The sequence below is a fragment of the Coregonus clupeaformis genome, chromosome 11 (genome assembly GCF_020615455.1).
Source record: "Coregonus clupeaformis isolate EN_2021a chromosome 11, ASM2061545v1, whole genome shotgun sequence".
Lineage (NCBI taxonomy): Eukaryota > Metazoa > Chordata > Actinopteri > Salmoniformes > Salmonidae > Coregonus > Coregonus clupeaformis.
This window is the reverse complement of record NC_059202.1, coordinates 34,632,485-34,653,298: the sequence shown is the minus strand read 5'-3', so window position 1 is coordinate 34,653,298 and position 20,814 is coordinate 34,632,485. Positions and strand designations below refer to the sequence as shown.

At 41.4% G+C, this 20,814-nt stretch overlaps 1 protein-coding gene across 5 annotated transcripts in view; it reads right to left on the bottom strand.

Moving 5' to 3' along the window:
* Window positions 1-20,814, bottom strand: part of LOC121576839 (polyamine-transporting ATPase 13A3) — a 57,945-nt gene that overhangs the window by 27,529 nt on the left and 9,602 nt on the right. For 4 of the 5 annotated variants that reach the window (XM_041890371.1, XM_045223517.1, XM_045223518.1 and 1 more), the window contains one exon: window positions 6,693-6,774. The exons of the other annotated variant lie outside the window; for it this stretch is intronic. The gene's annotated coding sequence lies outside the window, so the exon portion shown is untranslated. The remainder of the gene's footprint in view (window positions 1-6,692; window positions 6,775-20,814) is intronic. 5 annotated transcript variants of the gene reach the window in all.

Sequence of the window (20,814 nt, the reverse complement as noted above, 5' to 3'; positions counted from 1 at the left end):
AGCCCTCTTAACATTGAAAACGGAGAAGCATTTTTGCCATCAATGCTGCCAGTGGTTATTATAATCATCAAAGCCTCTCTTACCTTTTATTACGTGTGTCCACTAAAAACACACCAAACAGGTTCTGTAGTAGTGCAGCAACATGTTCCCCCTCATGTAGGTTGAGCCCCATTGATGCATTGCACACAGCAGGTGCCTCCTGCTTCCACATACAGAGTGTAGGTCACTCTATGGTACAGACTACAGAGACTATTCCTACCCCAACAAGGCCTCTAAGCAGACACTTTGCCTGTGCTCTCAGGGGACTGCGTTTTCTCAAGACCCAAAAGTGAGGAAAAAAAAGGCTGGCAGCGATTTAAAATACTTTTGGCAGGACATGCCGTCGTATAAACAATGGAGCGACGCAAGGGAAAAGAGATGGAGAGAGAGAGATGCAGAGAGAGAGCAGTGCAAAAGGGGAGAGAGGGAGCAAAGAAGGGGGGCCCAGCAATGGGACTGACCCTGGCTGGCTGTCGGGCCGGCGCTGGAGCGGTGGGTTGGGCGTTAGGCCGTCCCGCTGCGACACTCCCCTGCCCTGTGCCACTGGCCCCCGGCCCTGATCTTATCTGCCCCCAGCTCTCTGACACTTTCTTCCCCTGGCACACAGTGGGATATTTTGCTTGGGACCAAGCCCTTCCTACTATTTAACAGCAGGTCAGGAGCCCGGGGCAGGCGGCGGGGCGCTGGGCAGGTCACCCTCTGGTGTGTGGAAATGACATGGGCAGTGTATTAAAGACAAACAGCCATTTCATAACAGGTTTGTCCCTGACAGTGTAGACCAGGGGTGTCAAACATATGGCCCGAGGGCCGGATCCAGCCCGAGAGGGGGTCCAATCCGGCCCGCGGGTGGTTTGGGGGACGGGACGAACTCAATATACTTTAAAATTACTTAGTTTCTTGACTGTGTCCAGCTCGCTAATGATCATCGAAATGAAAGCTAAACAGTCACGGAGCATCGGAAATTCCAAAAACAATGAATAGAGAACAATTCTTTGCTAATTTTGACCTAAGCTGGGTAAGCTGGGTGAATTTTGGCCCATTCCTCCTGACAGAGCTGGTGTAACTGAGTCAGGTTTGTAGGCCTCCTTGCTCGCACACGCCTTTTCAGTTCTGCCCACACATTTTCTATAGGATTGAGGTCAGGGCTTTTTGATGGCCACTCCAATACCTTGACTTTGTTGTCCTTAAGCCATTTTGCCACAACTTTAGATGTATGCTTGGGGTCATTGTTCATTTGGAAGACCCATTTGCGACCAAGCTTTAACTTCCTGACTGATGTCTTGAGATGTTGCTTCAATATATCCACATAATTTTCCTTCCTCATGATGCCATCTATTTTGTGAAGTGCACCAGTCCCTCCTGCAGCAAAGCACCTCCACAGCATGATGCTGCCACCTCCGTGCTTCACGGTTGGGATGGTGTTCTTCGGCTTGCAAGCGTCCCCCTTTTTCCTCCAAACATAACGATGGTCATTATGGCCAAACAGTTCTATTTTTGTTTCATCAGACCAGAGGACATTTCTCCAAAAAGTACGCTCTTTGTCCCCATGTGCAGTTGCAAACCGTAGTCTGGCTTTTAATGGCAGTTTTGGAGCAGTGGCTTCTTCCTTGCTGAGCGGCCTTTCAGGTTACGTCGGTATAGGACTCGTTTTACTGTGGATATAGATACTTTTGTACCTGTTTCCTCCAGCATCTTCACAAGGTCCTTTGCTGTTGTTCCGGGATTGATTTGCACTTTTCGCACCAAAGTACGTTCATCTCTAGGAGACAGAACGCATCTCCTTCCTGAGTGGTATGACGGCTGTGTGATCCCATGGTGTTTATACTTTCGTACTATTGTTTGTGCAGATGAACGTGGAACCTTCAGGCGTTTGGAAATTGCTCCCAAGGATGAACCAGACTTGTGGAGGTCTACAATGATTTTTTCTGAGGTCTTGGCTGATTTATTTTGATTTTCCCATGATGTCAAGCAAAGAGGCACTGAGTTTGAAGGTAGGCCTTGAAATACATCCACAGGTACACCTCCAATTGACTCAAATGATGTCAATTAGCCTATCAGAAGCTTCTAAAGCCATGACATCATTTTCTGGAATTTTCCAAGCTGTTTAAAGGCACAGTGAACTTGGTGTATGTAAACTTCTGACCCACTGGAATTGTGAGACAGTGAATTATAAGTGAAATAATCTCTCTGTAAACAATTGTTGGGTCATGCACAAAGTAGATGTCCTAACCGACTTGCCAAAACTATAGTTTGTTAACAAGAAATGTGTGGAGTTTTTTTTACTAACAGCATTATAACCTGGGGATTATCCATCTGGCTTACTACTTAGCTATGTCGAACGTGGTGGTTGGCTAGCTAGGCTAGTTAGTTATTTTAACCTGCTAGATAGCTAACTTCAGCTGGCTGGCTTGATGGCTAAGATAACAGCATATACAGGTAACCTTATTTGATAACTGGTTAGATGGCGTTATGTATTTCCAAAACGTTGGTTTACTTTAAATGTACAGTAGCTGGAAGCCAGGTGTTGATAGCAACTGGCTGACTCATGCAGTGCTAACTTAACATTAGCAGGCTATAGGGTTAATGTTAGCAGGCTAGTAGGGCTAACGTTAGCAGGCTAGTAACCTTGCAAGCTGATTTGTAAAAATACATTCATAAAGTATTTGCTTGTAAATTGGCTGAAAATGTAATTGAAACTAGTAGTCATGAGTGCAAACGATTTGGTTTAATTTGATAATGTATATTTGAAGTAGGGCTGTCTCCGACAAAAAAAAATCTTGGTCGACGAAGAGTTGTCTGTTCTTTCGACCAATCGATTTTTCTTATATAGACACATCCTATGTGTTTTAATCAAATCAACTATAAGCACTGAGCTTGTCTGATGCTTTAAGCGAACTGCTTGATTAAATAATTAAGACACACAAATGACTAGAGGGAGTTTGACCACAATTGATTTGATTGTGCCGGCCTGGCTCAGACTTGCTGCGCTGTGTGACTAGCACCCGGTGTCTCCCTCTCCACCTTTCTGCAGCGACCACCACAGAACGTCAACAGTGTTTATCGTGCTGTCCGTGTTGCTGAAGCTTCAACATAATTACAGCCATTTCTGACTGAAAAGTGATGTTACCGAAATCCCTCATTTGTTTAGGAGAAACATTCCCTATTCCCTCAAGCCTTGCTCTCTTCACGTGTCACATGTATGCATCGCATGCACGTGACCAATAGGGCCTGACCTATAGCATATCATAATCACATCAATACATTAGTTTTAACAAACTCCGAACACCGTAACACGTGACAGCAAAATGGATGCAGAGGACGTGACAAATAAACTTGAAACGGGGGAAAGTTTACTGGTTGCTCATGAGGTAAAGGGGAAGTCAGATGTGTGGAATACATTTGACTAGTTGTAGAAAATACTGGAGATCAACAAAAATAATGTAAGGAGTAAGCGCTGTGAGCATATTATGTGTGCCAAACAGGTGCTTTTAGATTACAATATAATTTTTGGGACCGTTTGGAACAATGTAAACAACACTAAATAAATTATAAGCGTACCAGCGAGTCTGTTGTAACATAAAAAAAAAAAAAAATTGTAAAGCCTTTATTACAGCAAAGACTGAAAACAGTCACATTCATTTGTGAATGCAATTTCCGAAATGGAACGGTTTAGGCCTATTTATTGTTTACGCTAATTATTCAATAGTCGCTTTGTTATTTTATTTTAAAACTAAAATGCTTGATTGCATTTCAAATCATGAATGACTTGCAGTGGGGAATAAAAGTATTTAGTCAGCCACCAATTGTGCAAGTTCTCCCACTTAAAAAGATGAGAGAGGCCTGTAATTTTCATCATAGGTACACGTCAACTATGACAGACAAATTGAGAAAAAAAAATCAATTTTTAATGAATTTATTTGCAAATTATGGTGGAAAATAAGTATTTGGTCACCTACAAACAAGCATGATTTCTGGCTCTCACAGACCTTTAACTTCTTCTTTAAGAGGCTCCTCTGTCCTCCACTCGTTACCTTTATTAATGGCACCTGTTTGAACTTGTTATCAGTATAAAAGACACCTGTCCACAACCTCAAACAGTCACACTCCAAACTCCACTATGGCCAAGACCAAAGAGCTGTCAAAGGACACCAGAAACAAAATTGTAGACCTGCACCAGGCTGGGAAGACTGAATCTGCAATAGGTAAGCAGCTTGGTTTGAAGAAATCAACTGTGGGAGTAATTATTAGGAAATGGAAGACATACAAGACCACTAATAATCTCTCTCGATCTGGGGCTCCACGCAAGATCTCACCCCGTGGGGTCAAAATGATCAAAAGAACGGTGAGCAAAAATCTCAGAACCACACGGGGGGACCTAGTGAATGACCTGCAGAGAGCTGGGACCAAAGTAACAAAGCCTACCATCAGTAACACACTACGCCGCCAGGGACTCAAATCCTGCAGTGCCAGACGTGTCCCCCTGCTTAAGCCTGTACATGTCCAGGCCCGTCTGAAGATTGCTAGAGTGCATTTGGATGATCCAGAAGAGGATTGGGAGAATGTCATATGTTCAGATGAAACCAAAATAGAACTTGTCGTGTTTGGAGGACAAAGAATGCTGAGTTGCATCCAAAGAACACCATACCTACTGTGAAGCATGGGGGTGGAAACATCATGCTTTGGGGCTGTTTTTCTGCAAAGGGACCAGGACGACTGATCCGTGTAAAGGAAAGAATGAATGGGGCCATGTATCGTGAGATTTTGAGTGAAAACCTCCTTCCATCAGCAAGGGCATTGAAGATGAAACGTGGCTGGGTCTTTCAGCATGACAATGATCCCAAACACACCGCCCGGGCAACGAAGGAGTGGCTTCGTAAGAAGCATTTCAAGGTCCTGGAGTGGCCTAGCCAGTCTCCAGATCTCAACACCATAGAAAATCTTTGGAGGGAGTTGAAAGTCCGTGTTGCCCAGCGACAGCCCCAAAACATCACTGCTCTCTAGGAGATCTGCATGGAGGAATGGGCCAAAATACCAGCAACAGTGTGTGAAAACCTTGTGAAGACTTACAGAAAACGTTTGACCTGTGTCATTGCCAACAAAGGGTATATAACAAAGTATTGAGAAACTTTTGTTATTGACCAAATACTTATTTTCCACCATAATTTGCAAATAAATTCATTAAAAATCCTACAATGTGATTTTCTGGATTTTTTTTCTCATTTTGTCTGTCATAGTTGACATGTACCTATGGTGAAAATTACAGGCCTCTCTCATCTTTTTAAGTGGGAGAACTTGCACAATTGGTGGCTGACTAAATACTTTTTTCCCCCACTGTATATGCTGTGTGATGACATGAACGAATACATTATTGATTGATACAGTAGCCTATATAAGTATTGAAATATAGGCTTAAGTAAATTACGTTATTAAGACTAAAGAGGATGCGCTCTTAGGCCTACAGCCCGATTATCTCCTCATTGTTATTATTACTATTACTATGATCTAATGAAAATAAGTGTCAAGCCTTTATTACAGCATAGCAAAGATTAAAAACAGCCAAATTTGAGAAATTGTTTATCTGACATGTGGTTGCGTGAGGCTTGGTGCTCATGGAATCAGTAGGCTATTAAACAAACACTCAAATAGGCAACAGAAGCAGGATCGGTCTTATTTCTGTAGATATATATGGATGATTTATAAAGCCAGGCCCATTTAACAGTTAGGCTATTGATTATAGACCTAATTAAGTTGGGGTTTCCTCTCTCCTCACTTTTCTTAGACAATTAAGGCGAGGGCTCTCATCTCCTAACACCGCTGCTGCCTCTGCCGCATTGTTCTCAACAGCAATATGCTGGTTAACTTTGCTATTAAGCACATAGCAACATGGTCTAGGAAAAGGCGCCAATTCAACAGCGCACTGCTGTGTTTCAGAACCACGGACAGCGACCACTATTCAACGTGGGAGAAAGTGCATTTGTTATAAAATAATATTTGTGTTGCACCATTGTTCTTACGTAACATAACCACATACAATTTCAGTAGCACCTCTTAGACTGATGGACTGTGCCATCCCCACGGCCTCCACAATGGATCAGTCCACTCAGACAGGCGCGAATCAGACAGGTGTCTTGTACACAATTATAACTTTTTTGCTACTGCTCGACTAAAGAAATCTCGGTCGACCAACAGCCTATCGACCAAACAATCGACCAGTCGACTAAATGTGGTCAGCCCTAATTTGAAGTTATTTCTGTTGGAGTTTCCATTATAGGGAATAGGCTGGCTTGCCGGGTTCTCCATATTACGTCACACCCCGCAAAAACATTTTACGCCATGACTTCAGCATTCTGATCGGTTTTATGTAATAACTCAAAATATAAAGTTAGGTGTTACTTTGCATTGGGTCTTTTGATGCATACACTAATGCAAATCCATATTTTACATTTATGCTACCTACCCTTTAATGTTCATTTGGCAAGTCTGATTAAACATAACTTCAGAGTGTGTGTGTGAGTAGGTGGCAGTTGTACAAACAGAAGGACTCAGTGACAAAACTAAAGTCTCAATAGTCAGACAGGTTTACACAGAGCGTGAATGGCCGGACAGACAGACTGACACTAGAGAGCCATGCAGAGAGATCCAGGTGTTGTTACCTTGAGAGCCCTGGCAGTGACGCCCCCCAGGCGGACCTCCTCCCCTATGTAGCTCGCTCTCTCACGACAGCAACCTGGACCCCTGGGAGACAGACAGGAGAGCGTCATTATTAGACACATCTATCAAAGGCCCCGAACCCTTTCTCTATACTGTCACCATGTATAAAGACACTCATGGGGTACTAAAGGTCAACTGGCGGTTAACACGAATGGTTGGGAACTTTGAAAAGTTTGACCTGAAGAAGAAAATCACAAAGTGTGGTGTCAAACAAGAGACTTTAGACTGAAAACAGAAGGACCAATGTTGAAGAGCATTTTTCCAGTCATTTTGTAAGTTTCAGTTTGAGACTTCACTGGATTCACATTCCTGTGAAAACTTTTTAAAAAAACACTTGACATAACACTCTTGAAAGTATGTGTTCGGTAACTGAATGTTCAGTGCATCGCAGCAGGCACCATAATGATTGACATAACTTTGTTTTTGAGAGTTACTATACAGCACCCCCTGGTATTCCTCAGTCAGATATGACCTCAGTGATATACAGCGCATTCGGAAAGTATTCAGACTCTTCCCTTTTTCCACATTTTGGTACGTTACAGCCTTATTCTAAAATTGATTAAATATTAATTTTCCCCTCATCAATCTACACACAATACCCCATAATGAGAAAGCGAAAGCAGGTTTAGACATTTTTGCAAATGTATTACAAATAAAAACACAAATACCTTATTTACATAAGTATTCAGACCCTTTGCTATTAGACTCAAAATTGAGCTCAGGTGCATCCTGTTTCCATTGATCATCCTTGAGATGTATCTACAACTTGATTGGAGTCAACCTGTGGTAAATTCAATTGATTGGACATGATTTGGAAAGGCACACCTGTCTATATAAAAGGTCCCACAGGTGACAGTGCACGTCAGAGCAAAAACCAAGCTATGACGTCGAAGGAATTGTCCGTAGAGCTCCGAGACAGGATTGTGTCGAAGCAGAGATCTGGGGAAGGGTGCCAAAACATTTCTGCAGCATTGAAGGTCCCCAAGAACACAGTGGCCTCCATCATTCTTAAATGGAAGAAGTTTGGAACCACCAAGACTCTTCCTAGAGCTGGCCACCCAGACAAATTCAGCAATGGGGGAGAAGGGCCTTTGTCAGGGAGGTGACCAAGAACCTGGTGGTCACTCTGACAGAGCTCCAGAGTTCCTCTGTGGAGATGGGAGAACCTTCCAGAAGGAAAACCATCTCTGCAGCACTCCACCAATAAGGCCTTTATGGTAGAGTGGCCAGACGGAAGCCACTCCTGACAGCCCGCTTAAGAGTTTGCCAAAAGGCACCTAAAGGACTCTCAGACCATGAGAAACAAGATTCTCTGGTCTGATGAAACCTGCCACCATCCCTACGGTGAAGCATGGTGGTGGCAGCATAATGATGTGGGGATGTTTTTCAGTGGCAGGGACTGGGAGACTAGTCAGGAGCAAAGTACAGAGAGATCCTTGATGAAAACCTGCTCCAGAGCGCTCAGGACCTCAGACTGGGGCGAAGGTTCACCTTCCAACAGGACAACGACCATAAGCACACCGCCAAGACAACGTAGGAGTGGCTTCGGGACAAGTCTCTGAATGTCCTTGAGTGGGCCCAGCCAGAGCCCAGACTTTAACCCGATTATAACATCTCTGTAGAGATCTGAAAATAGCTGTGCAGCAATGCTCCCCATCCAACCTGACAGAGCTTGAGAGGATCTGCAGAGAATAACGGGAGAAACTCCCCAAATACAGGTGTGCCAAGCTTGTAGCGTCATACCAAAGAAGACTCAAGGCTGTAATCACTGCCAAAGGTGCTTCAACAAAAGGACTAAGTAAAGGGTCTGAATACTTATGTAAATGTACATTCAGTTTATTCTTAATAAATTTGCTAAAATTTCTAAAAACCTGTTTTTGCTTTGTCAATATGGGGTATTGTGTGTAGATTGATGAGGGGAAATCCATTTTAGAATAAGGCTGTAATGTAACAATGTGGAAAAAGTCAACGGGTCTGAATACTTTCCGAATGCATATAGACTTCTCCACAGCCGGGCTAAACCCTGCACTGTTGGTCTTCATTTGATTAGCCTAGCAACATCTCTGGTTCGTGGTTATGCTATGTAGAGAAAGAGAACAAGGCCATCAGTGGACTACAGTTGGCCCCTCAACATGTAGTTTGGAGAGAAGAATAAAGCTATGTTTGAATACACATACTAACATACTGTTTACTACATACTTAAATGAGTATATACTACATGCTATATACTATTAGTTCATTTTAGTATACTGTAAACGAACGGTATCCTTTCAGTTGAGCATACTAGCGCTTCGCCTGTCTACCGGAAGTTGATGCTGTTGCTATGCAACCTCTTGCTAGCATAACAAATTACTAGCTAGACATTTCACGACTTCGGGTGTGTTATTAAATTAAAATCTGGAGTGCCAGAGTGCGCTCTGGGCGTTTGTAAATTCAGAGCGTTATCAGATTGTCCGTTTGTAAATTCAGAGCGTTCAGAGCGCACACTGGACGCTCTGGCCGAGGAGTAGGGTTGATCTGAGCGTTCTGACCTCACAACGGCAGTCAAGCACCCAAGCTAACTGGCTAACTTGCTAGCTACTTCCAGACACAATGAGAGAACACCTCACTGACCATTTTAAATCGCCCTAGCAGAGCTGGTTAGGCTGTTTTCATGTTATCCAGAGCGTTGGTGACTAACTGCACTGCTGGCAACAATTTAATTACAATGTTTTGCCGACGTTTACTGACACCCGCCATCTTCACATGGTGTTGAGCGTTCGTAAATTAATCAGTTATTCTGCGCTCTGGCACAGGTACACTTAGACGAGAGTGATCTGAAATTGGAGTAGATAGCCAGAGCGAATTTACTAACTCACCCGAAACTCCATTGAGAACGCACAACGACTATACCACTTAGCTAAACTAAGAATGACGGGAATAATCAAGACAATAAACGTTGGGTAGTTAGTTTGATAGCATATAGTTAATATACTGGCAAGTTCGATGTATTAGTAGCCAACTAACATTCGGTAGCTAACTAACATACCGGTACATACTGCTGTAATGATTTGCAGTTCGTAAGGATAGCGTAGCTAACAAATTGTCAGCTATATGGACACTCAATCATTACGGTATTTTTTATTGGTAAATTTACAAACATATATAATGATAAATAGACTTGAAACTTGTATCGCATTATGGTGTATGGTGAAATAAGTATAGCCAGTTATAATTGTAATGGCTTAGCTGATAATAACAAAAGAAGAACAATATTTACATGGCTCAAAGAGAAGGAATATAATATCTATTGTATACAGGAAACTCATTCAACAATTCGAGATGAAGTAGCGTGGAAAAAAGAATGGGGGAAATATACTTCTCCCATGGGCAAAGAAATTCAAAAGGAGTGATGATATTAATTAATAGTAATTTCGATCAGAATGTGCAAATTGTCAAAATAGATACGCAAGGTAGATGGATTATTTTAAATATGTTATTGGACCATAAACAGATATGGCTTATTAACCTTTACGGACCAAATAATGATGATCCACAATTCTTTGACAATATATACAGTGGGGAGAACAAGTATTTGATACACTGCCGATTTTGCAGGTTTTCCTACTTACAAAGCATGTAGAGGTCTGTAATTCTTATCATAGGTACACTTCAACTGTGAGAGACGGAATCTAAAACAAAAATCCAGAAAATCACATTGTATGATTTTTAAGTAATTAATTTGCATTATATTGCATGACATAAGTATTTGATACATCAGAAAAGCAGAACTTAATATTTGGTACAGAAACCTTTGTTTGCAATTACAGAGATCACACGTTTCCTGTAGGTCTTGACCAGGTTTGCACACACTGCAGCAGGGATTTTGGCCCACTCCTCCATACAGACCTTCTCCAGATCCTTCAGGTTTCGGGGCTGTCGCTGGGCAATATGGACTTTCAGCTCCCTCCAAAGATTTTCTATTGGGTTCAGGTCTGGAGACTGGCTAGGCCACTCCAGGACCTTGAGATGCTTCTTATGGTGCCACTCCTTAGTTGCCCTGGCTGTGTGTTTCGGGTCGTTGTCATGCTGGAAGACCCAGCCACGACCCATCTTCAATGCTCTTACTGAGGGAAGGAGGTTGTTGGCCAAGATCTCGCGATACATGGCCCCATCCATCCTCCCCTCAATACGGTGCAGTCGTCCTGTCCCCTTTGCAGAAAAGCATCCCCAAAGAATGATGTTTCCACCTCCATGCTTCACGGTTGGGATGGTGTTCTTGGGGTTGTACTCATTCTTCTTCTTCCTCCAAACACGGAGAGTGGAGTTTAGACCAAAAAGCTCTATTTTTGTCTCATCAGACCACATGACCTTCTCCCATTCCTCCTCTGGATCATCCAGATGGTCATTGGCAAACTTCAGACGGGCCTGGATATGCGCTGGCTTGAGCAGGGGGACCTTGCGTGCGCTGCAGGATTTTAATCCATGACGGCGTAGTGTGTTACTAATACTGTTCTTTGAGACTGTGGTCCCAGCTCTCTTCAGGTCATTGACCAGGTCCTGCTGTGTAGTTCTGGGCTGATCCCTCACCTTCCTCATGATCATTGATGCCCCACGAGGTGAGATCTTGCATGGAGCCCCAGACCGAGGGTGATTGACCGTCATCTTGAACTTCTTCCATTTTCTAATAATTGCGCCAACAGTTGTTGCCTTCTCACCAAGCTGCTTGCCTATTGTCCTGTAGCCCATCCCAGCCTTGTGCAGGTCTACACTTTTATCCCTGATGTCCTTACACAGCTCTCTGGTCTTGGCCATTGTGGAGAGGTTGGAGTCTGTTTGATTGAGTGTGTGGACAGGTGTCTTTTATACAGGTAACGAGTTCAAACAGGTGCAGTTAATACAGGTAATGAGTGGAGAACAGGAGGGCTTCTTAAAGAAAAACTAACAGGTCTGTGAGAGCCGGAATTCTTACTGGTTGGTAGGTGATCAAATACTTATGTCATGCAATAAAATGCAAATTATTTCCATAAAAATCATACAATGTGATTTTCTGGATTTTTGTTTTAGATTCCATCTCTCACAGTTGAAGTGTACCTATGATACAAATTACAGACCTCTACATGCTTTGTAAGTAGGAAAACCTGCAAAATCAGCAGTGTATCAAATACTTGTTCTCCCCACTGTATAATAAATTATCAACCCTGCAAGCAATTCAAGACAATATTATTATGGTGGGGGATTATAATACTGTTTTAAATAGCTCAATGGACCGTAAAGGAAATCACACCACAATCAATCACCCACATGCTCTTAAGGAAATTGTGATTGTCATGGATACATTAGAACTAGTAGATATATGGAGGCTTAAATATACTGATCTAGTGAGATATACATGGCGGAGACAGAATCAAGCTAGTCGTCTTGACTTCTTATCTCATTCTCGTTGGCACCAAAAGTTTAAAAAAGTATTGATAGGGGACAGAATGCGGTCGGACCATCATATAATAGGCATATACATTAATCTTACTGAATTTCCACGTGGGCGAGGATATTGGAAATTTAATCAAAGCCTATTGGATGATAATTTATTTATAATTAGACCAAAGGAATTTATAACTGACTTTTTCCAACATAACATAGGTACAGCGAATCCCCTTATTGTATGGGATACCTTTAAATGTGCCTTTAGAGGCCATGCAATTCAGTACTCATCTCGAAAACAAAAGCAATTTAGGTCAAAAGAGTTTATACTAAGAAAGGAAATAGAAAGTCTAACAGAACAGATAGATGGCAATAAAAACTGCAACATACAGTGGGGGAAAAAAGTATTTAGTCAGCCACCAAATGTGCAAGTTCTCCCACTTAAAAAGATGAGAGAGGCCTGTAATTTTCATCATAGGTACACGTCAACTATGACAGACAAATTGAGAATTTTTTTTCCAGAAAATCTCGTTGTAGGATTTTTAATGAATTGATTTGCAAATTATGGTGGAAAATAAGTATTTGGTCACCTACAAACAAGCAAGATTTCTGGCTCTCACAGACCTTTAACTTCTTCTTTAAGAGGCTCCTCTGTCCTCCACTCGTTACCTGTATTAATGGCACCTGTTTGAACTTGTTATCAGTATAAAAGACACCTGTCCACAACCTCAAGCAGTCACACTCCAAACTCCACTATGGCCAAGACCAAAGAGGCTGTCAAAGGACACCAGAAACAAAATTGTAGACCTGCACCAGGCTGGGGAAGACTGAATCTGCAATAGGTAAGCAGCTTGGTTTGAAGAAATCAACTGTGGGAGCAATTATTAGGAAATGGAAGACATACAAGACCACTAATAATCTCTCTCGATCTGGGGCTCCACGCAAGATCTCACCCCGTGGGGTCAAAATGATCACAAGAACGGTGAGCAAAAATCCCAGAACCACACGGGGGATCTAGTGAATGACCTGCAGAGAGCTGGGACCAAAGTAACAAAGCCTACCATCAGTAACACACTACGCCACCAGGGACTCAAATCCTGCAGTGCCAGACGTGTCCCCCTGCTTAAGCCAGTACATGTCCAGGCCCGTCTGAAGATTGCTAGAGTGCATTTAGATGATCCAGAAGAGGATTGGGAGAATGTCATATGGTCAGATGAAACCAAAATAGAACTTTTTGGTAAAAACTCAACTCGTCGTGTTTGGAGGACAAAGAATGCTGAGTTGCATCCAAAGAACACCATACCTACTGTGAAGCATGGGGGTGGAAACATCATGCTTTGGGGCTGTTTTTCTGCAAAGGGACCAGGACGACTGATCCGTGTAAAGGAAAGAATGAATGGGGCCATGTATCGTGAGATTTTGGTGAAAACCTCCTTCCATCAGCAAAGGGCATTGAAGATGAAACGTGGCTGGGTCTTTCAGCATGACAATGATCCCAAACACACCGCCCGGGCGCGAAGGAGTGGCTCCCGTAAGAAGCATTTCAAGGTCCTGAAGTGGCTAGCCAGTCTCCAGATCTCAACCCCATAGAAAATCTTTGGAGGGAGTTGAAAGTCTGTGTTGCCCAGCGACAGCCCCAAAACGTCACTGCTCTAGAGGAGATCTGCATGGAGGAATGGGCCAAAATTCCAGCAACAGTGTGTGAAAACCAACAGAAAACGTTTGACCTGTGTCATTGCCAACAAAGGGTATATAACAAAGTATTGAGAAACTTTTGTTATTGACCAAATACTTATTTTCCACCATAATTTGCAAATAAATTCATAAAAAATCCTACAATGTGATTTTCTGGATTTTTTGTTCCTCATTTTGTCTGTCATAGTTGACGTGTACCTATGATGAAAATTACAGGCCTCTCTCATCTTTTTAAGTGGGAGACCTTGCACAATTGGTGGCTGACTAAATACTTTTTTTCCCCACTGTAGAGGCTCAGAATAAATTAGAGGAAAAACAAAAAGAAACTTTTTCAAGAAAGATCAAGTGTAATATATTATAAAAATAAAGCAAACTGGATGGAATATGGGGAAAAATGCACAAAATTCTTTTTTAATCTTCAACATAGGAATCCTACCAAAAATAACTTAATGAAACTGGTTACAATTGACGGAGTCACCCATAATTCACCAAATTATATTTTGAAGGAAGAAACAAAGTACTTTAAGCATATGTTTTCTTTTCAGTCGCCTCCATCTCCTCTAACTGAAGCTAATTGTAGAGATTTTTTTCTATTGATAATGTAAAATTAACAGCCATACAGAAAGACTCATGTGAAGGTGAAATTACAGAGGAGGAACTTCTGGATGCAATTAAAGACTAAGTCTGGGAAAACTCCAGGGTTGGATGGCATACCAGTCGAGGTATACCAAACCTTTTTTGATATACTAAGAGGACCGTTATTAGCATGTTTTAACCACTCCTATGTAAATGGTAGATTATCTGACACTCAAGAAGATCTCATTATTACTGAAACAGGATACAAGTGGAAAATATAAAGATCCAGTCCATTTACAAAATTGGAGGCCCCTTACACTTCAGTGTTGTGATGCAAAAAACCTAGCAAAATGTATAGCACATAGAATTAAAAAGGTATTGTCGGATATTATTCATTCTAATCAGACAGGTTTTTTTACATGGAAGATACATTGGAGATAATATAAGGCAAGTATTGGAAACAATAGAACACTATGGAAAATATGGGAAACCAGGCCTGCTATTCATAGCAGACTTCGAAAAGGCATTTGATAAAGTTCGACTGGGGTTTATATATAAATGCCTGGAGCATTTCAATTTTGTAGAATCTCTTATAAAATTGGTCAAAATCATGTATAGTAACCCTAGGTGTAAAATAGTAAATAATGGCTATTTCTCAGAAAGTTTTAAACTGTCAAGAGGAGTGAAACAAGGTTGTCCACTATCGGCATATATATTTATTGTGGCCATCGAGATGTTAGCTATTAAAATCAGATCCACTAATAATATCAGAGGATTAGAAATCCAGGGCTTAAAAACAAAGGTGTCATTGTACGCTGATGATTCATGTTTTCTTTTAAATCCACAACGAGAATCCCTCCACAGCCTCAGAGGATCTAGATACATTTTCTAACCTCTCTGGATTACAACCAAATTATGACAAATGTACTATATTACGTATTGGATCACTAAAAAATACAATTTTTACATTACCATGTAGTTTACCAATAAAATGGTCTGATGGTGATGTGGATATACTCGGAATACATATCCCAAAGGAAATAAATGATCTCACTTCAATACATTTTAATAGAAAGTTAGCAAAAATAGATAAGATCTTGCTACCATGGAAAGGTAAATACCTGTCAATTTGTGGAAAAATCACCCTGATTAACTCTTTAGTATTATCCCAGTTTACCTATTTGCTTATGGTCTTGCCTACGCCTAGCGAACAGTTTTTTAAATTATATGAGAAAAAAATATTCCATTTTATTTAGAACGGTGCCATTAATACAGGTAACGAGTGGAGGACAGAGGAGCCTCTTAAAGAAGAAGTTACAGGTCTGTGAGAGCCAGAAATCTTGCTTGTTTGTAGGTGACCAAATACTTATTTTCCACCATAATTTGCAAATAAATTCATTAAAAATCCTACAATGTGATTTTCTGGATTTTCTTTTCTCATTTTGTCTGTCATAGTTGACGTGTACCTATGATGAAAATTACAGGCCTCTCTCATCTTTTTAAGTGGGAGAACTTGCACAATTGGTGGCTGACTAAATACATTTTTTCCCCACTGTATATATAATATAATTATTGTAAAATTAACTGTGTCCATAAGGTGTAGATAGTAAGTATAGACCGGAAGTAGAGGCCTGGGCATTGTTGTTCACTAATTTACTCCAAGTAGGGAAAGGATGGCGGGGTTGAAAAGTAATAAAGAAAAAAATAAAATAAAATAATAATAATAATATTGTCAGCCAACATAACGTCTAAGGTAACTTGAAGTCATTACACTGCTCAACATTTTCTTAACATTTGTCTTAATTAGTTAAAGTAATACATTTGTAGCCACTCGGATGCATATTTTCCGCCATTTCTTCCAATCTGAAAACGTTGTGAAGCCACACCCATATTCTGAAGAATTGCATTATGGGCCCTAAAAGCATGGAAATAGTGTCCACTGCTTGTATACTTCGTATTTTGGCGAATGTGGTATGACATCCGGGAACTTTTAGTTATACTAACTATATCCATACTATGACCAATTAATATACTACACCCTCAATTTAAGTCACAAATAGTATGGTTAGTGCTGTTAGTATGAGTATTCGAACACAGCTTAAGAGTGTGCCTCTGCCAAACTGCTTCCTCTTAAAATGTGAGACTAGGGCTAGGCGGTATACCATATTTTACGATATACCGGTATTGATGCACGGACCGGTTTGGGTTTTTACTTTAGAACGGTATTTGAATGTTTGGTTTGTTAAATGTGATTCGCTGTGTGTAACGTCCATTTTTATAGTTTACGTCGCTACTTGAGTCATCTCTCTCTGCTCTCCATGCCACTTTCTACACAGACCTAGCCCCACCCCATCACTCAAGGAGTACATTTGTTGTTCCTCGACCATGATACACTTGCGTTCAGTCTCTGCATGGTCAATGCAGCACATGCAACAATGTTGATGACAACGATGCTGTTTTAACTTTGATTCTTAATATATATCCACTAGCGTTCTGTAATTACACTATTAGTTTGTGCTTCTTACATTTGCAAACAGCTAGTTTGTCTTTTCTTAGCAAGTTGGGCCTAACTCTTGTTAGCTGCTAATGCTAATCGCTAATAGTCAGAGCCAACGTAACTAGCTATACAGCCTGATAATACCAGTGAGGGTGTACACCTACAGTACCAGTCAAAAGTTTGGACACACCTACTCATTCAAGGGTTTTTCTTTATTTGTAATATTTTCTACATTATAGAATAATAGTGAAGACATCAAAACTAGGAAATAACACATATGGAACCATGTAGTAACCAAAAGAGTGTTAAACAAATCAAAATATATTTTAAATTTCAGATTCTTCAAAGTAACCACCCTTTGCCTTGATGACAGCGTCGCACACTCTTGGCATTCTCCCAACCAGCTTCATGAGGTAGTCACCTGGAATGTATTTCAATTAACAGGTGTGCCTTGTTAGAAGTTAATTTGTGGAATTTCTTTCCTTCTTAATGCGTTTGAGCCAATCAGTTGTGTTGTGTCAAGGTAGGGGTGGTATACAGAAGATAGCCCTATTTATGGCAAGAACAGCTCAAATTAGCAAAGAGAAATGATAGTCCATCATTACTTTAAGACATGAAGGTCAGTCAATCCGGAACATTTCAAGAACTTTCAAAGTTTCTTCAAGTGCAGTCGCAAAAACCAAGCGCTATGATGAAACTGGCTCTCATGAGGACCGCCACAGGAAAGGAAGACACATCAACTGTTCAGAGGAGAATGCGTGAATCAGGCCTTTATGGTCGAATTGCTGCAAAGAAACCACTACTAAAGGACACCAATAAGAAGAAGAGACTTGCTTGGGCCAAGAAACATGAGCAATAGACATTAGACCGGTGGAAATCTGTCCTTTGGGCTGATGAGTCCAAATGTGAGACTTTTGGTTCCAACCGCCGTGTCTTTGTGAGACGCAGAGTAGGTGAACGGATGATCTCCGCATGTGTAGTTCCCACCGTGAAGCATGGAGGAGGAGGTGATGGTGTGGGGGTGCTTAGCTGGTGACGCTGTCTGTGATATATTTAGAATTCAAGGCACACTTAACCAGCATGGCTACCACAGCATTCTGCAGCGATACGCCATCCCATCTGGTTTGCGCTTAGTGGGACTATCATTTGTTTTTCAACAGGACAATGACCCAACACACCTCCAGGCTGTGTAAGGGCTATTTGACCAAGAAGGAGAGTGATGGAGTGCCGCATCAGATGACCTGGCCTCCACAATCACTTGACCTCAACCAAATTGAGATGGTTTGGGATGAGTCGGACCACAGAGTGAAGAAAAAGCAGCCAACAAGTGCTCAGCATATGTGGGAACTCCTTCAAGACTGTTGGAAAAGCATTCTAGGTGAAGCTGGTTGAGAGAATGCCAAGAGTGTGCAAAACTGTAATCAAGGCAAAGGGTGGCTGCTTTATAGAATCTAAAATATATTTTGATTTGTTTAACACTTTTTTGGTACTACATGATTCCATATGTGTTATTTCATCGTTTTGATGTCTTCACTATCTACAATGTAGAAAATAGTCAAAATAAAGAAAAATCATTGAATGAGTAGGTGTGTCCAAACCTTTGACTGGTACTCTACATCTGCATGTTTTTTGTGCAACAGTATCTTCTAAATCAAAGAGGAATACGGGAAGCAAGAATATGTTAGCTACATGAAGTAGCTAAGAGAAAACATTAAATGTATCCAAAGATTATAGGGTCCCCTAGGAAACACTTTGGTTTCTGCCCTGTCACAATAACTCCTCCCGGGCATTTATTTGTTTTCATGTCAAACACTGTATTCAAAGTCCCCACTATTATATTCTAACTATAGAATTTGAATAATCATTCTATTTCCATGATTCCAACAGTTCACCCAAGTGTTTTGCTCTAAATCACAAGTCCCGTGTAGCTCAGTTGGTAGAGCATGGCTCTTGCAACGCCAGGGTTGTGGGTTCGATTCCCACGGGGAACCAGTATGAAAATGTATGCACTCACTAACTGTAAGTCGCTATGGATAAGAGCATCTGCTAAATGACTCAAATGTAAAATAGATTGTTTGCCCATATCGTGCAGTGTGGAAATGATCTCAAATGAGTGCAGAAATTGATGAAAAAGATTTTTGGTTGAAGTTTAATTGAACAGCATAAAACAATCAGAATGCAGAAAGACCCATTGAAATCACTTAGAATGTATGTGTTTCCACCCTAGGGTCACGCACTACTGATAAAGAAAATTCTGAACTTTTATTATTCAAAAACATTAAATACCGTCAAATACAGTCATACCTTCCCAAAAATGGTTTCATACAGTGATCAGATATTTTGGTCATATCGCCCAGCCCTATGTGAGACTAGTAGGTAGGCAGGGTTAGGGTTAAGGGTCTTTCGCACATCACGGACAAACCCGCACCACCGCCCATGTTTTAGAACAGGCTAACAACCACACAGTTCCACAGGCAGTTTGTAGTCGTACTTCAAGTAGCCTTTTCTACAAGTGACTCAAACAAAGCTTGGTTTTCTAACAACGTTCTGAGTGAAATCAGTTCACAAAGCCAATACTTTCAAATGTGCTGAGGTGTACTGTGGTACTTGTTTACCAATATCACCAGATGTCTATATTCATATATATATAGCCTACGTGGCTGAGGGAGCACAACCATACGGCCCCTCCAACCTGATTAGTCACCTACATATGATTCATCCACAGACTGGGACTCTGTTCAGTCTTTACCAAGTTTTGCCATCTACAGCACTTCACCCCAGCTGTCTGGGGTAATGTTTGCATGACATGGACAAAATTAATATGATAGAAATTGAATTATTTTCATGGGCCCTAAATTAAAGTCCTGAATTGAAAGTGATAGAAATGGAATTGACCCAAACTCTGGGATTGAAACACAGCTATCAAAAGACATGTTACAGGGTCACCTGGAAAAAACTTAAGCATTCAGCCTAGGCCTAGTGAGTAGCAGGTTTGTTTTGTATTTTTTAACACTTTTGTTCTAAATGTCACCGGGCAAGTTTGTTCTCAGGATGAAAACAGTTGTGATGGCGGCCGAGCAAGATTTGTACACACCGCTCTGTGGTTGAGCAATCTCTTTGGCGTCAAGGAGGCTTTTCTTAGGCAGCAGCAACAATTCAGCCACCCACACAGTTGACCGGCTGCATACATTAAAAAACAACCTGAATGAAAGGCTCGACTTCAGGGAAACCAAGCCTTCAAAACCAGTAACTCAGCAATTTGGATGGCTAAGAAGAGACAGACGCCAGTCCTTCTCTTTATTCTCTCCTGTTCTTGGACACTGGGAGAGAATAGCTAACAATAAGCCATGACCCAATGACGGCAGTGATAATTCATGGAAGCATTGGAGGAAAAGTGTTTTGTTGCAGTCGTGCTCTCAACTCAATACGCTTTCTTTATCACTTCCCCTCCTAATCACAGGGCTTTGTTCCAGGCCGTGCTAACATTCAGTGGTACATTAACCCCTGCCAGTGGCCTGGGCCAGTCTGTGGTCACCTGCCCTTCCTCTGCTCTCAGATCTGGCCAGGACCCTGGACCCCTGCCTCGACTCGCAGGTCAGCCCTGCCTTTTGTTCTAGTGTGTGTACCCCCCCTCCTGATAGAGCCTCTACTGAGCCAAGTACCAGACAAGGTACTTTGAAAACCATGGTTGCAATTCATGTGAAAACCATGGTTGCAATTCACGACTGTACATTTTGTGGTATAAGATTAATTCAATGAGCATTAATTTATGTTAAACAGGTTAAAATGTATCTTAGTTGTCTAGAGGTGAAGTAGAAACAAGTTTTACAACCCATGCAAATGGTAGGAGTATTTAAATAAAACGCCAAGCTTTTTTCTTTAACGGAAAATAAAGA